We start from the raw sequence: 13,416 nt of genomic DNA on the forward strand, positions 1-13,416 counted from the left end.
AGCTCTTCCAGTTTAGGACTCTCACTTGCTCATTCAAAGGCTGTCTCACAGCCTCGTCGAAACCCTTCATCCTCAGGCGGCCTTTTCTCAGTTTGCAAATTCTCTCTGGCCTCACTGTGGCTGATGAATAGGTATAAGGTTTTGCATATGTGTGGATTAGACAGCAAGAGAGAATAACTCATTCTCACTCACCTGGCCTCTCCTCCATCCTTTTCATTCCATTCCTCACCTCTCTTTTCAAGTCTGTCTTCTCTTTTTCTCAGAATTTCCTCTTCCTGAGTTCTTTTTGAGTGTCTTCCCACTTTCATCCCCTCCATTTGACTAAAACTACCTTGACACAAGTCACTTACAATATATTCACGAACAACTCCGGGTGCCTCTTTGTTTCTGCTGTTCTAATTTTCCCTGGCTGTGCTTGACAGGATTCATCATTTGTTTCTGCCCCATCTCATCATCTCTCTGGAAGCCTAACCTCCTTGCTTTCCTCGGTCTGCTTGCATCTGAATGTCTCTGGGAGCCTCTGCCTCTACTCTCTTACTTTCTCTGGACCACTCTTTTTCTTTCCTCATCCTGTCTCTCCAGGGAGCTTCACTTCTACCCAGAATTTAACCTTATACTTTCCCCTCCCCGCAACTGAGCTGGTGACTCAAATCTTACTCATTCCTAACCTGTAAAGAAAGGTCTTGTTTTACACTTTTATCCATCTGTTTAGTTGTCTGGCCTTACTTCAAGGTTGACATGTCTGAAATGCTTTCACAGCTCTTCATATGCCCTTGTCATTTTCCTTTGTCTAATTTATATTCAGGTCTAAGTCAGACCCTGCTACTCTCTCTATTTTCCCACCAAATTCTTTCCTCATCACCTGATGCAAGGTCCTAATGTTTTCATTCAACCATCTTTCTTCTTTCACTCCACATCAAAATATCCCCATCAGAATCATCTCCTCCTGGTTGCCAAACTACATTTTTCTTTCTTTAAAATCTGACATCTTGTTTCCTAGTCTCCTCTTCCCTTAAGAGTCTACAGACACTCAGCAATGTCGCTTGACAGAAACATAACTGATCCAGTCTGAACTCCACAGAGTTTAGTGAAAAGGCTGCTAAGCCTTTACCCCTGCACCTAATTAATTATTCAAGCCTTGACAATTCACTGGTTCTTCTCCCAGCCATGCGCTTGGTCATTCCCACACCAATTCTCCAAATTTCCATCTGTCTCCTCTTCCAGAGTCAACAGGCTCTTTCTTACACAAATCTCTCCAAAAGAGATGAAGAAATAACATAGAGATCAACTAGTTACATCCGACACAAACCATATGTGCTACATTTGCCAAAGGAACGGGGCACAGTGGGTGCCCAAGGTGACTCTGGGCTCATCAAGAGCACTTTCCCAGGAGACCTAAAATCTGGAGGAAATGGAAGAGCTCTGAGGGAGGGGAAGGGACTGAGTGAAGCACCAGGGAGCTCCCTGGACTTGGTCTGGACCAGAGAATAAGTGCAAGGCACCAAAGCAGGAATTCCCAGCTAGTCAAAGGGGATAAAGAACACCCAGGTAACCCATAATGAAAAACAGCTTTTGTTTTTCTTTTTTCATTTTTAAAGAGGCATTGAGAAATTGTGGGAAAAGACTTGGATTTGAAAAAATTTTACCATGTGACATTAAGCACGTCACCTAGGCTCTCTGAACCTCAGAGAGGTGGTCCTCTCTAAATGTGAACAATGATGTGAAAATAACCCTATTTCACAGGGTTATGAGACTTAAATGAGAAAATATGTATAAAGGTAGCATATAAATTGAAAGGTACCATGTGAATGAGGAAGTCTGTTATTCTTAAATGGAACTGACAAATTATTCATTCATGCATACATCAGTATGTAAACTTTAGCTAATTACAAAATTCTTTTTTCTTAGGTCTAGTTTACTGGAATATAATTTGCATACATTAAAATTCACCCTGTTAAGTGTACAGTTCTGTACGTTTTTAAAAACGTATACAGTATGTAACTAATCACCATCATAATCAAGATATGGAATATTTCTATCACCCAAAAAGTTCCCTCTATGTACTCCTTTATAATCAATCCCTTCCCCCACTCCAACCCCTAGCAACCACTGATCTGATTTGGTCCCTATAACTTTGCCTTTTCCAGAACATCTTATAAATGGAATCATACTGTATGCAACCTTCTGTGTCTGACTTTTTTCACGTGACACAGTGGCTTTTGAGATTTCCCAATATTGTTGCTTGTATCGGTACTCGGTCCTGTTTACTGACAAGTGATATTCCCCGTATGAATGTACTACAAAGTATTTATCCATCCACTGTTGATGGACATTTGGGTGTTTCCACTTTTGGTGATTATGAATAAAGCTGCTATACCGTTCACATAAAGTTCTTAGACATATGCTCTTATTTTTCTTAAGTACCTGGGAATGAAGATGCTTGGTTATATGATAAGCGTAATTTTAATTTTATAAGAAATTGCCAAACTTTTCCAAAGTGGCTATACCATTTTGCATTCCCACCAGCAGTTCTTCCACATTCTTACCAACACTTGATCTTGTGAGTTTTTTTTTCCTTCCTTCCTCTTTTTTTAATTAAAAAAAAAAAAAATCCATCCACTCTATTGGATGTTTAGTATTATTTCACTATGATTTTAATTTAAACTTCCTGCCAACTAATGATGCTGAGGATCTTTTCAAGTGCTTATTTACCATCTGTATCTCTATTTTGGTAAAGTATCTTTTACCCAATTTTTAATTAGGTTGTTTGTCATACTATTGAGTAGTAAAGGTTCTTTATATATTCTAGACACAAGTCCTTTAAATGTATTTTCTCCCACTCTGTGGCTTATCTTATCATTTCCTTAACAGTGATGTTCAAAGAACAAAAGTTTTTATTTTTAATGAAGTCCAGTTTATCACTTTTTCTTTTATGGTTCATGCTCTTTGTATAACTAGGAAATCTTTACCTAAACAAAAAAGACTTTTCTTCTGTTTTCTTCCAAAAGTGTTTTAGTTTCATAGTTAGTTCTATGATACATTTTAATTTTTTACATGACATAAGATATGGGTCAAGGTTCTTTTTTTGTCCAAAATCAATTGCCCACATGTGTGAGTCTACTTCTGAACTATCTCTGCAGCCTGATTGACCTCTACATCTATTCTTATGCCATTCCCACACTAGCTTGACTACTGTTTCTTTATAGTAAATCTTATAATCAGTGTATGTCCTCCAATTTTATTCTTTCATTCCAAAGTTCTCTTGGCTTTTTTGCTTTTCCATATAAATATTAGAATCAACTGTCAATTTCTACCAAAAAAAAATCTGCTGGGATTTCTATGGAGCTTGTGTTGAATCTACACAAAAATTTGAGAAAAACTGACATCTTAACAATACTAAGTCAGAAATTTTATAAAATTTACCCCTATGAATATCATGTTTTTGATATCGTAAATTTGTTTCTAAATTACCATTTCTTTTTTTTTTTATTTTATTGAAGTATAGTTGATTTACAATGTTGTATTAATTTCTTCTGTACAGCAAAGTGACTCAAACATATATATATGTATATACATATATATTCTTTTTCATATTTTTTCCATTATGGCTTGTCACACAATATTGAATGTAGTTCCCTGTGCTATACAGTAGGACCTTGCTCATCCATTCTACATATAATAGTTTGCATCTGCTAATCCCATTTGCAGCAACATGGATGGACCTAGAGATTATCATACTAAGCGAAGTAAGTCGGAAAGTGAAAGACAAATACCATATGATATCACTTATATGTGGAATCTAAAATACGATACAAATCAACATATCTACGAAACAAAAACAGACTCACAGACATAGAGAACAGACTTGTGGTTGCCAAGGATGGGGTGGGGGGGTGGGTAGGGGAGGGAAGTAATGGGAGTTTGGGATTAGCAGAGGCAAACTATTAAATTTCCATTTCTAATTGTACATTGATATCATTTATGAACACAATTAATTTTTGTATATTGGCCTTGTGACCTTAACCAAACTTACTGGTTCATTTTCATAGCTTTTTTGGGTCTATTCTTTGCTACTTTCTACATAGACAATCATAAATTCAGTTTTATTTTTCCCTTTCCCTTCTTTTTCTATTTTTTGTTACACTGGCTAGGACCTCCTTCAATACAATGGTTCAGAGGAGTGGTACAGGAAGCATCCTTGCCTTGTTCCTAATCTTAAGGGTAGAGCATTCAGTCTCTTGGCATTAAGCAGGATACTACCTGTAGGGTTTTCACAGATGCCCTTTGTCAGGTTGAGGAAGTTCCCGTCTAGTTCTAGTTTGATGAATTTTTTTAGTCATGAATAGTTGGGAGGTTTTGTTTGTTTCCTTCACTGGAATTTTTTTTTTTTTTCTGCCTTTGCTTCAAGATTCTTTCTATGAGCTTGCCTGCTCACAAGGACTTGAAAAGAAATGAGTGGTGCATTTAAATTACACATGTAGTGTGTTATTCTGATTAGAGTTTATCAGATTGACTGAAGTATAACAAAAAGTAAGAAGCCCCGCCAAGGAGGTTGTAGCTAGTCACGTAGAAGATAATCAGGCCATAAAAAAAAAATTGCTGGAGAGGAGAAAATAGACCTGAAATTGATGAGGAGTAAAACACAGTATAAGATGTGGAGAAGGTGGGAGACTAAAATTATATTAAAATTGTCCTCTACACCAATGTTTTGGGAAGGAGAAGCCAGTGATGGGAGACAATTTAGGGAATAACTTCTGTGTATTTTATATCCATTTCCAGGTGTCAGCAGTATACAGAGTTGTAGAAAATGTTGCAGATGATGAAAGATAAATACTAAACCACAGAGAAAGAGCAGTCAGAGCCAAAAACATTGGTCTAAGTGACAACTAAATGAAGATGAAATCTCTCTCTAAACTGAAAGCACAGGTATACATCCTTATGAGAAGAGCATCCTTTCTACCTGGATATGGTTAGAAACTCCCCCAAACGAACTTTTTCTTCTGATTAATGTAAGAATTTTCACTCTTTCTTCCTTCATGTCTACTTCAGTCTTTATATAAATGCTTTCCTACTATGGTAGGGGCCCCCGTCTCTGCCCCTTGCCTATGACCTGTATCCGGATCCCCACTTCCCCCACACCAGTGCTGCCAGCTACAGGGTTTGGGAAGTGCTGGTAACAAACTCTGGAAAGCTTAACTAGGCTTTTATATGTTGGCTTAGGAATCTACCAACCTTCCCGAAAGACATGTATTCTTAAGCTTTATTTTTCTGAAATATTTATTTATTTATTTTTAATTATTTTATTTGGTTGCGCTGGGTGTTAGTTGTGGCAGGTGGGATCCTTAGTTGTGGCTCATGGGCTCCTTAGTTGCAGCTCGTCGGCTCCTTAGTTGTGACATGCGGGCTTCTTAGTTGTGGCATGCGAACTCTCAGTTGCGGCATGCATGTGGGATCTAGTTCTCTGACCAGGGATCGAACCCGGGCCCCCTGCATCGGGAGTGTGGAATCTTAACCACTGTGCCACCAGTTTTAAACAAGAGTCTCAGAAACTGACTTTCAGAATATAACTTGTTCATAAGATAGAGTACTCGTGCACAGAAAGGACAAAAGGAGGGCAAGGTATACGGTTTATTAAAGAACTGACATCCAATGCAGTGTTTCTCCAAAGATGATTTGCAAGCACCTTGCCTCAGAACCACTTGAGCACTTGGCAGAATCTGTAGATACCCAGGCCTGACTCCAGAAAAGGTGGTGCAGAGTCTCTTGAGAATGAAATTTGGAAATCTGCATTTTTCATAAGTGCCCCAAGTGATTCTACTGTGCACTTATAGATAAAGGAGCCCCGATTGGAGGAGTGTGGAAAAGCCAAATAATTGCAAAAATAAGCTGAAATGCTTTTGAAAAAACTTCAGTGAGACAAAAGAAATGAAAACACAAAGAAGAAAACAGATTACAAAAATCTGAATAACCTAAGTAACTTTTTTTTTTTTTCCTAAGTAACTTTTGAAACACTTTCTATTAACTGGTAACATTTACACAGGCAAGTACATACATTATAAGTATGCACACAGCTCAATGAATTTTTATAAAATAAACCACCACTGAAGATTTTAAATGTCTTCATAATTAAGTATAGAGAAATGTTCATGGGAAAAAAAAAAGGGTGCTTGCTCTCTCTACCCCTGAAATTAAATTAAAAAAAAACACAAAAACTAATATATAGGGACAGGAGGAAAAGGCGGAGAATTCAATAGAACTCTTACAAAAAGATGAGCAAACGATGGCATGAATGGAAGCTGAAAAAAATAAAAGGAAATCACAACTCGTAAAAGAATAATTCAATTCTTAGTCAAAGTGACCTGCTTTCAGACACTTTGGGGATTTATTTCAGACTTACTTACACTTACCCACTCCTCCAGGACACGTAATAATTATGCCAAGTGAGTAATGAAGACTGGGGGTTTCTGGATCTCATGGATTTTATTTCTTTGGAGCAATCTTGAGAAGGAGAGAAGGCCAATAGCTCTTAGGTATTTACTTCTGCAGCCTGCTTTGGGGACAGGTACTACACTTATATAGCAGCTTCGCTCTGAAATATGAAGGAAACCATGTCATGTCCTCAAATGTATTGTGACAAGAGCTCTGTCTTAGTAGCTGTGGACTGAGCCCTGGGACTAATGCAGTCTGCAGCCCACCTTCATCCACTTTTACAAGCCTGTTTGCTCCTTTGGGCCAATTCCAAGTCAGCTGAGCAAACAACGAAAAAGCTGAATTGGCATTGGAAAGAGAAGGCAAGGAGATGAGAGAGGAAGAGGGCATGAGGAGAATGAGTATAAAAGGGGACAGAGAGACAGTTGTATTTAACCCTGAAATTAATATATATAGATAGCATCTCTAGGCAAGGAAAACATCACCTATTAGCACAGGATAGGACATAAAAATGCTTTACTATCTGAGTCTGCTGAGGGGGTTTTAGGTAAGCACAATTACCCAACTTAATATTATTGAGTGCTTTATCTTCCAACTACTTTATAACCTTTACCTAATTAATTTTCACCAAACCTCCACAAGGTCTGTATGTATTAAACACCCATTGTAAATGGACAAACCAAGAGAAAGAGGTTACATGACTTAACCTAAAATTGAAGAGAGGCTGGCATGTGAAATCAGAATGTGAACAGCAGTAAAGTATTTCTGTTCCCCAAGACCATGCCAAACCCATATTTTTCCAAACTGCTTGTGTTTTCAACCTCCTAGCATTTATGGAATGGCACCAAGGATGGAATTTTGCACTAGTAAAAGGTGCATACACCTGGCTTTCATTCAAATGACAAAAAGAGGTGCATTTCTCACAAGTAAATATGAGCCCAGAAAACTAAAATACCCAGTGGTAATAGGTACAGAGAAGTACAAGCAGGGGCACAAAGCTCACCATCAGTCACTGTCATTCTTCAGCCTTGCTCATCAGCAGATTTCATCTTTTTTTAGGCTTCTAAGCGAAGACTGGTCAAGGCAACAGTCTGGGTCCCTCCAATGAGTGAGGACTGAAATGGTCTTCCTATGCTAATTCTGTCCTCCCTGTGCCTAAGAGGAACTGAGACCCTGCTGCCCACCTGTGGTGCTGGCCCTGACCATAGGGCAGGCCCACCTTGCCTCCCTGATCGCTCAAAAATTCCCTATTACAGGTGGAGGCTTGCCCTGAACTCCAGCCACCAAATAGAGCCCTGACCCTCTGTTTGGCTCTCGACAGTTTCTTCCTTCTAAGGGAACACAAAGTTCTCCAGATTCCCAGTAAGGACCTGACTTCCTCATGCCTTTTCGGACCCTATTACTTGGTCCATCCTCCACCCCTCCTCCTCTTCTCCCTCTCTCTCTCTCTCTCTCTCTCTCTCTCTCCAGTATTTTTTGAACCTATCACTACTGCTGGATCAGTCTTACTTTCCCTGATCTCACCCACCATTTTCATCCTCCCTTTTCCCCAATGACTACTGCTAGGATCCCATTACATCTTAAAGTCAAATCTTTGTGAACCGTGAACTTTAAACATTAAGGACACAGTTTCAATGGTAACATCCTCTGTCCTTATTACCAGCGCACTGATGCCACCTCCAATAATTTCCTCTTGCCCCATCTGTCTCTTATCTCAGACTCTTTTGGTTTTAACATTCTGTGAAATTTGCCCACCTATCTATCACTTCTAGAAAGCAAAATACATCAGGGACTTCCGTACTCTGAATCTCCTACAGATGACTCTCTAACTTCTGACAGCCACGCTGGGGATTTGTAAACCACAGCACCTCAGCTGGGTCTTGAAATCCATCTGCTGCTGACTGGGGGAGAAGGGAAGTGGAGCCACCACTACCAACACCCCATGCGGCCAGTGGCAGCACTAGAACGTCCATTTAAGAGAGGCTTAGGAGCACCAACCTGGTAGAAAAAGAAGCTGAGGGACTTGTCATAAGGTAGCAATTACATAGCAAGCACTATGTTTACTTGGTGTTTATGTTTATTGAGGAGAAGGGATGCTGTAGGAAGGCTTATAGATATTATGGGATGATGTTTCCCCATCACTCCTTATCTCATTGTTGTCATTTGAACCATTTTGACTATTTAGGTCTCTAAGACCAAACTGAAAGAGCCCGTGAAATCTAGTGGATGGTGGGTGTCTGGTCCACAGCTCACCCATACCCTGTGCATGGTGTGACTCCTGCCCAGCTCAGGTAGGATTTAAGGGAAAGCAGTGCTATTTGGGCACCATGCAGACTTTCCACTTCGGGAGAGAAGCAATACCCTGGGCACCCTGGTCGCCGAAGCTGCAAACTCCAGCGGGTCCAGGACTCATCTGAGCCGGCTTCCTCTGCAGGTGAGGACACTCGAGGGCAGTGGCTTTCCCTCTCTCGCACTTTCGCCAAGCCAGACAATCTCTGCTCCCTGTCAGTGTTACTGATGCACAGCCGCCTTTAGCTGATTGCCATCTTCCGTCTTCTGGAATGTGATTTTTAAATGCGTTATGTATCTCATTTGTGCAATGCCCTGGAAACTGGATTGGAACACAATTGCAGCAGATTACACTATTTATTTTACATACTTGAAGATGGAGCCTCTTGAACTAGATATGCAAATACATGTGAATAATATGCAAATCTGTGTCTTCTGCCAAGACTCTGGCATTTTTCTTTTAATGGGACTGTGATTCTTATTCAAGAAGGAAGAGCATCTTCCTTGCAACCCCCTGCATCAATGCTCTCCCCATCTTCCCTTCAAGGTCCTGACCAGCTTGTAACTTCACTAAGCTTCAAAGCCCTGAGAAAGTTACAGGCTCCACTGAATTACATTTAAACCTATAATGGTCATTCCAAGACATTATTTAGTGCCTTTCACTAGGTGTGCTGCAAATGCAATGAGGGTCACCCTCCTTCACTGCCAATTTGGGATTTTATTCTCAACCTCATGGAATCTGACAGTCTCCTTAGTAATTCTAAATTTAAATGTTCTCACCTACTGTACAGATGCAGCCACTCAAGCTTTCTGAAGAAAAAATGCAGTTTACAAAGCTTTTTAAAGTGATATTTACAATGGGGCTGGTAAAAGGTGTCAGACTGGCACCTGCAAAATTGAACCCTCTAGCCTCAGAATAGTAAATTACATGTATCTTACACATGCTACCAGACCACCACCATCCTCATCACCACAACCCACCATCAAAGCTACAAGGAGAAAAAGACTTGCTAGGACCCAAGAGAAGCAACTGAAGAAACTAATCACATCCAACAATTACTTGCCTACTATGTACAAGGCACCCTTCTAAGTTGTTAAAAACATAAAGGTAAGACCAGTCTTGCCATTTAGAAGTGTACAATCATTATAAAAATAATGACAAGAACCAATATTCACTCAGCACTTATTTTGCACCATGCTCAGCACTCAACACGGGCATATCATTGGTTGCTCATGACAACTATACTTGCCCAAGATCCTACAGTTAAAAAATGGTAGAGGCCAGATTCAAACCCAAAGAAACCATCCTAGTGACTCATGTGTAAATAATTGTTAGATGAATTGAGTTAAAATTTCATAGGCTAAACACAACTGTCCCAAAAAACCAAGGTGAGATCCTTAAATTAACTCTCAGAAAAGGTTTTCATTCAGGGCTATAATAACACAGGGGAAGAAAGGAATCAGAAGTTCCATCTCCCAATGGCCCAGTTCTAATTTGTATTTAATGCTTATATGTCAAATTCAATAAAACAGCCTCATGGTTCTCTAGTCCTAGTTCCCTTATAAAGAATATTATTTTAAAAAAGATATTTCAAATTCTCATAATGAAATATCATATAGGCTAGATTTATCCTTCCTATGTTGGGAATAGAATAAATGAAATTCCCTAAGTGATCCAGGGGGCTATGAAGGCCCAAGATTCCCAGACACCACCAGCTAAAACATCACACAGGCCAGAATGAAGCTGTATCTCCCACTCTCTCTACTCCCCAACCATTTGTTTATTCCTCTTGGTTCTGCAGAGGTCAGAGAGGTAAGGCAAAAAAACTGCCACCTTGGATAAAGAAGCTTCTCCCTGTAAACACAAAACACTCTCAAAAGCCTTGCGGTCATGAGAATACAGTGGGGCACCAGAGCATCCAATGAGAGTCCCAAGGGCCAACTATGGCCCACATTAACTACACAGTTTTCTTGAGAACTTTAAGGGAGTGAAGGTTATCCCGTTAGCCCTCCAGGAAGACTTCCTATTTCTGAGGTTTTAGAGAATGAATCTTAAAGCTTGCTCCAAAAGAATTCACCTGACATCCTGAAAGTACTTTCTCTTTCAGGAAAGAGAACTAGTGGATTCCAAGCTCAGAGCAACAGCCATCAGGGATGAGCACCCGGAGTCAGAGACGAGCTGTGACCTGACCACAAAGGTCTCCATCCCTTGAGAACCATCCGGGTTGGTTCCGGGCTTTGTTCACGATGCAAATGACTTGATCGACATTGATCAAAGACTAGCACTTGCCCATATCTAAGTGCCTGTGTACAAATAAAGATGATTAAATTGTTTTCAACAGCTTTTGAATTACGCCTGAGCAGCCATATTTTAAAATAGCGAACACACTCTATTTCACCACTGTTATCAATAAAATATTCATGGGGCCCATACATACATTGATTTCTAATCATACAGCCAACTACCGAAGAAATGTGCCTTCCGGTTTTTCCTGTGCTGGTAAAGACTGATGCAGAAGACAGATGGTGGGAGCTAGGGGTAGGTAACAGAAACCCTTGAAAATTATATTTCCCGAAGAGTTTTTTGGTAGTCATAAAAAAATCCTAAAATTGTGATGTCAAATGAAAAGTGCAACATGAAAAATTTGTGATTCCAAATCAATCGAATAATCCACAGAAATAAAGGAAGAAATATACCAAAATATTAGGTGAAAAACATTCATTAAATTCTTTGTTTAATCATGATTAACTAACTAATACCAAACCTCAAAAACTTAAGAAGGTTTCAGACCCCACACATGAGCTACCTGGAAATCTGTGAAAAGATATACATGAGCACATCTCACTTTATTTAATAGATGTGTGTCTGAAAAGCTACACATAAAACTCAATTCTATAAGTTTATTCCACAGATATTTGAAAGCCGTGTACTCAGGAGCACATCATCACAGCTTGCTATTTAAAACTATGATTTTGAGAAAACTAATGACCCAAAGAAAAAAAAAAATCATGAACAACAACAAAAAAAGCAACTTAATATGACATTTTTAAAGGAAGAGGAAGGTTTGCAGTCATCTGATTTATACACTGATGACACAAAATTATGTTCATAAATACAATAAAGAATTTTTTAAAATACTGCAGATATGAGCAGAAATTTCACAAAAGAGAAACTACAGATGATTAACCAACATGCAAAATTGTTCAATATCACTGGTAATTACAGAAATAAAAATTAACCTAGCAGTGGAGTGTAATTTTTACCCACCAAATCATAAAGGTTTTTTTATTTAGTTTTTAGAGGGGAGTAGCCAAGGATATGGTAAAACAGCACTCTCACATATTTCTATAGGGAGTATAAACTGATAAAACCATTTTGGAAAAGCCATTTGGCATTATGGATCAAGAGCCCTAAAAATGTTCATACCTTTGACCCTATAATTCAATTTCTGGGAATCTATCCTAAAGAAATAATGTAAAATAGAGACAGAAAAGCTTCATACACCAAAATGTTCACTGTAACATCATTTATAATAGTGAAAAATTCAAATTAATTAAATGGGTGACAGTAAGAACGTGGTTAAGTAAATTATGCTATAGCTATATGACAGAATGCAAAATATCTTTAAAAATTATGTTTACCAAGAATTTTTAATAACATAGAAAATCCCTTATGGCTGTAATGTTAAATAAAAAAACCAGCACACAAAAAAATAGTATGATTCCATCTATATAAAAATACATAGAAAATACTGGAAGGAAATATACCAAAATGTTAATAGCAATTACTTTGTTGGAATTTAAGTGATTTTTTCTTCTTTCTGCCAACTTTTCCATTTTTCCCAAATATTCCACAGTGAGTAAACATTAATTTCATAATCAGAAAAAAATTGTATTAAAATTATATATTACATGTATTTCAAGTATGTACACCAGCCATTTAATTATAAAAAAAAAAAAGATAAAGACAGGGAGAAGAATAAAACTGAAATAAGGCAGAGAAACAGATTAATGGAGCCTCTTCCTGTCTCCTTTTAGGTACTGCCACTAAATTTTTTAAGGCCATGTTGTGTTAGCAACTGTAAGCATATGAAATATTTACCCCATTAGCCAAATAAAATTAAGTTGAGTGCATAAATCTGTCTTGGGTCACATATTTCCTACTTCTGACCTAAAGGAATCACATAATGAATCATTTTGGAAGGAATCAATCACTTCTGTTAAATGAGAGTCATGATCTAATTCTTAGTATTCAAGTTTATTTAAAGGGCTGCGCCCTCCTTTGTGCGCCTATAAAGGCATGTGTACATTGTGTAAATATCGTGAATGTGCCTGCAACATGTAGACACGTACTAAAGAATGTAACAGCAAATATGAGTTGCATTGGTTGATTTATTTCAACCCTCTCTCTTGCTAGATGAAGAAACTGAGACCCAACGAAATCATGAGGCTAAAAAATTTGCTCAGGGTCACTTGGCCAGCCAGTGACAAAGCCAGTGTCGCTGAACGACCAGTGTGGAGGTTTTCCAAGAAACCACAATGCCAGGTTTATACCCCAGGGCTGTGACTGCAAGAAACTGGAAAGTTGAAATGAAGTTGCAGTAACACCCACTCTTACCCTGCCCAGAAAACGAGTACTTTCACTTTAACCATTTTGTATACTGAAGGGACTTCAAAAGCTCTTGGGAGTGTGTGGCT

General features: G+C 38.7%; 1 protein-coding gene across 1 annotated transcript in view; it reads right to left on the minus strand.

The window, feature by feature from the left end:
• Positions 1–13,416, minus strand: part of GRIN2B (glutamate ionotropic receptor NMDA type subunit 2B) — a 409,459-nt gene that overhangs the window by 303,163 nt on the left and 92,880 nt on the right. The window lies entirely within an intron of this gene.

This window comes from Eschrichtius robustus, chromosome 13 (genome assembly GCF_028021215.1).
Source record: "Eschrichtius robustus isolate mEscRob2 chromosome 13, mEscRob2.pri, whole genome shotgun sequence".
In the NCBI taxonomy this organism is placed as follows: Eukaryota; Metazoa; Chordata; class Mammalia; order Artiodactyla; family Eschrichtiidae; genus Eschrichtius; species Eschrichtius robustus.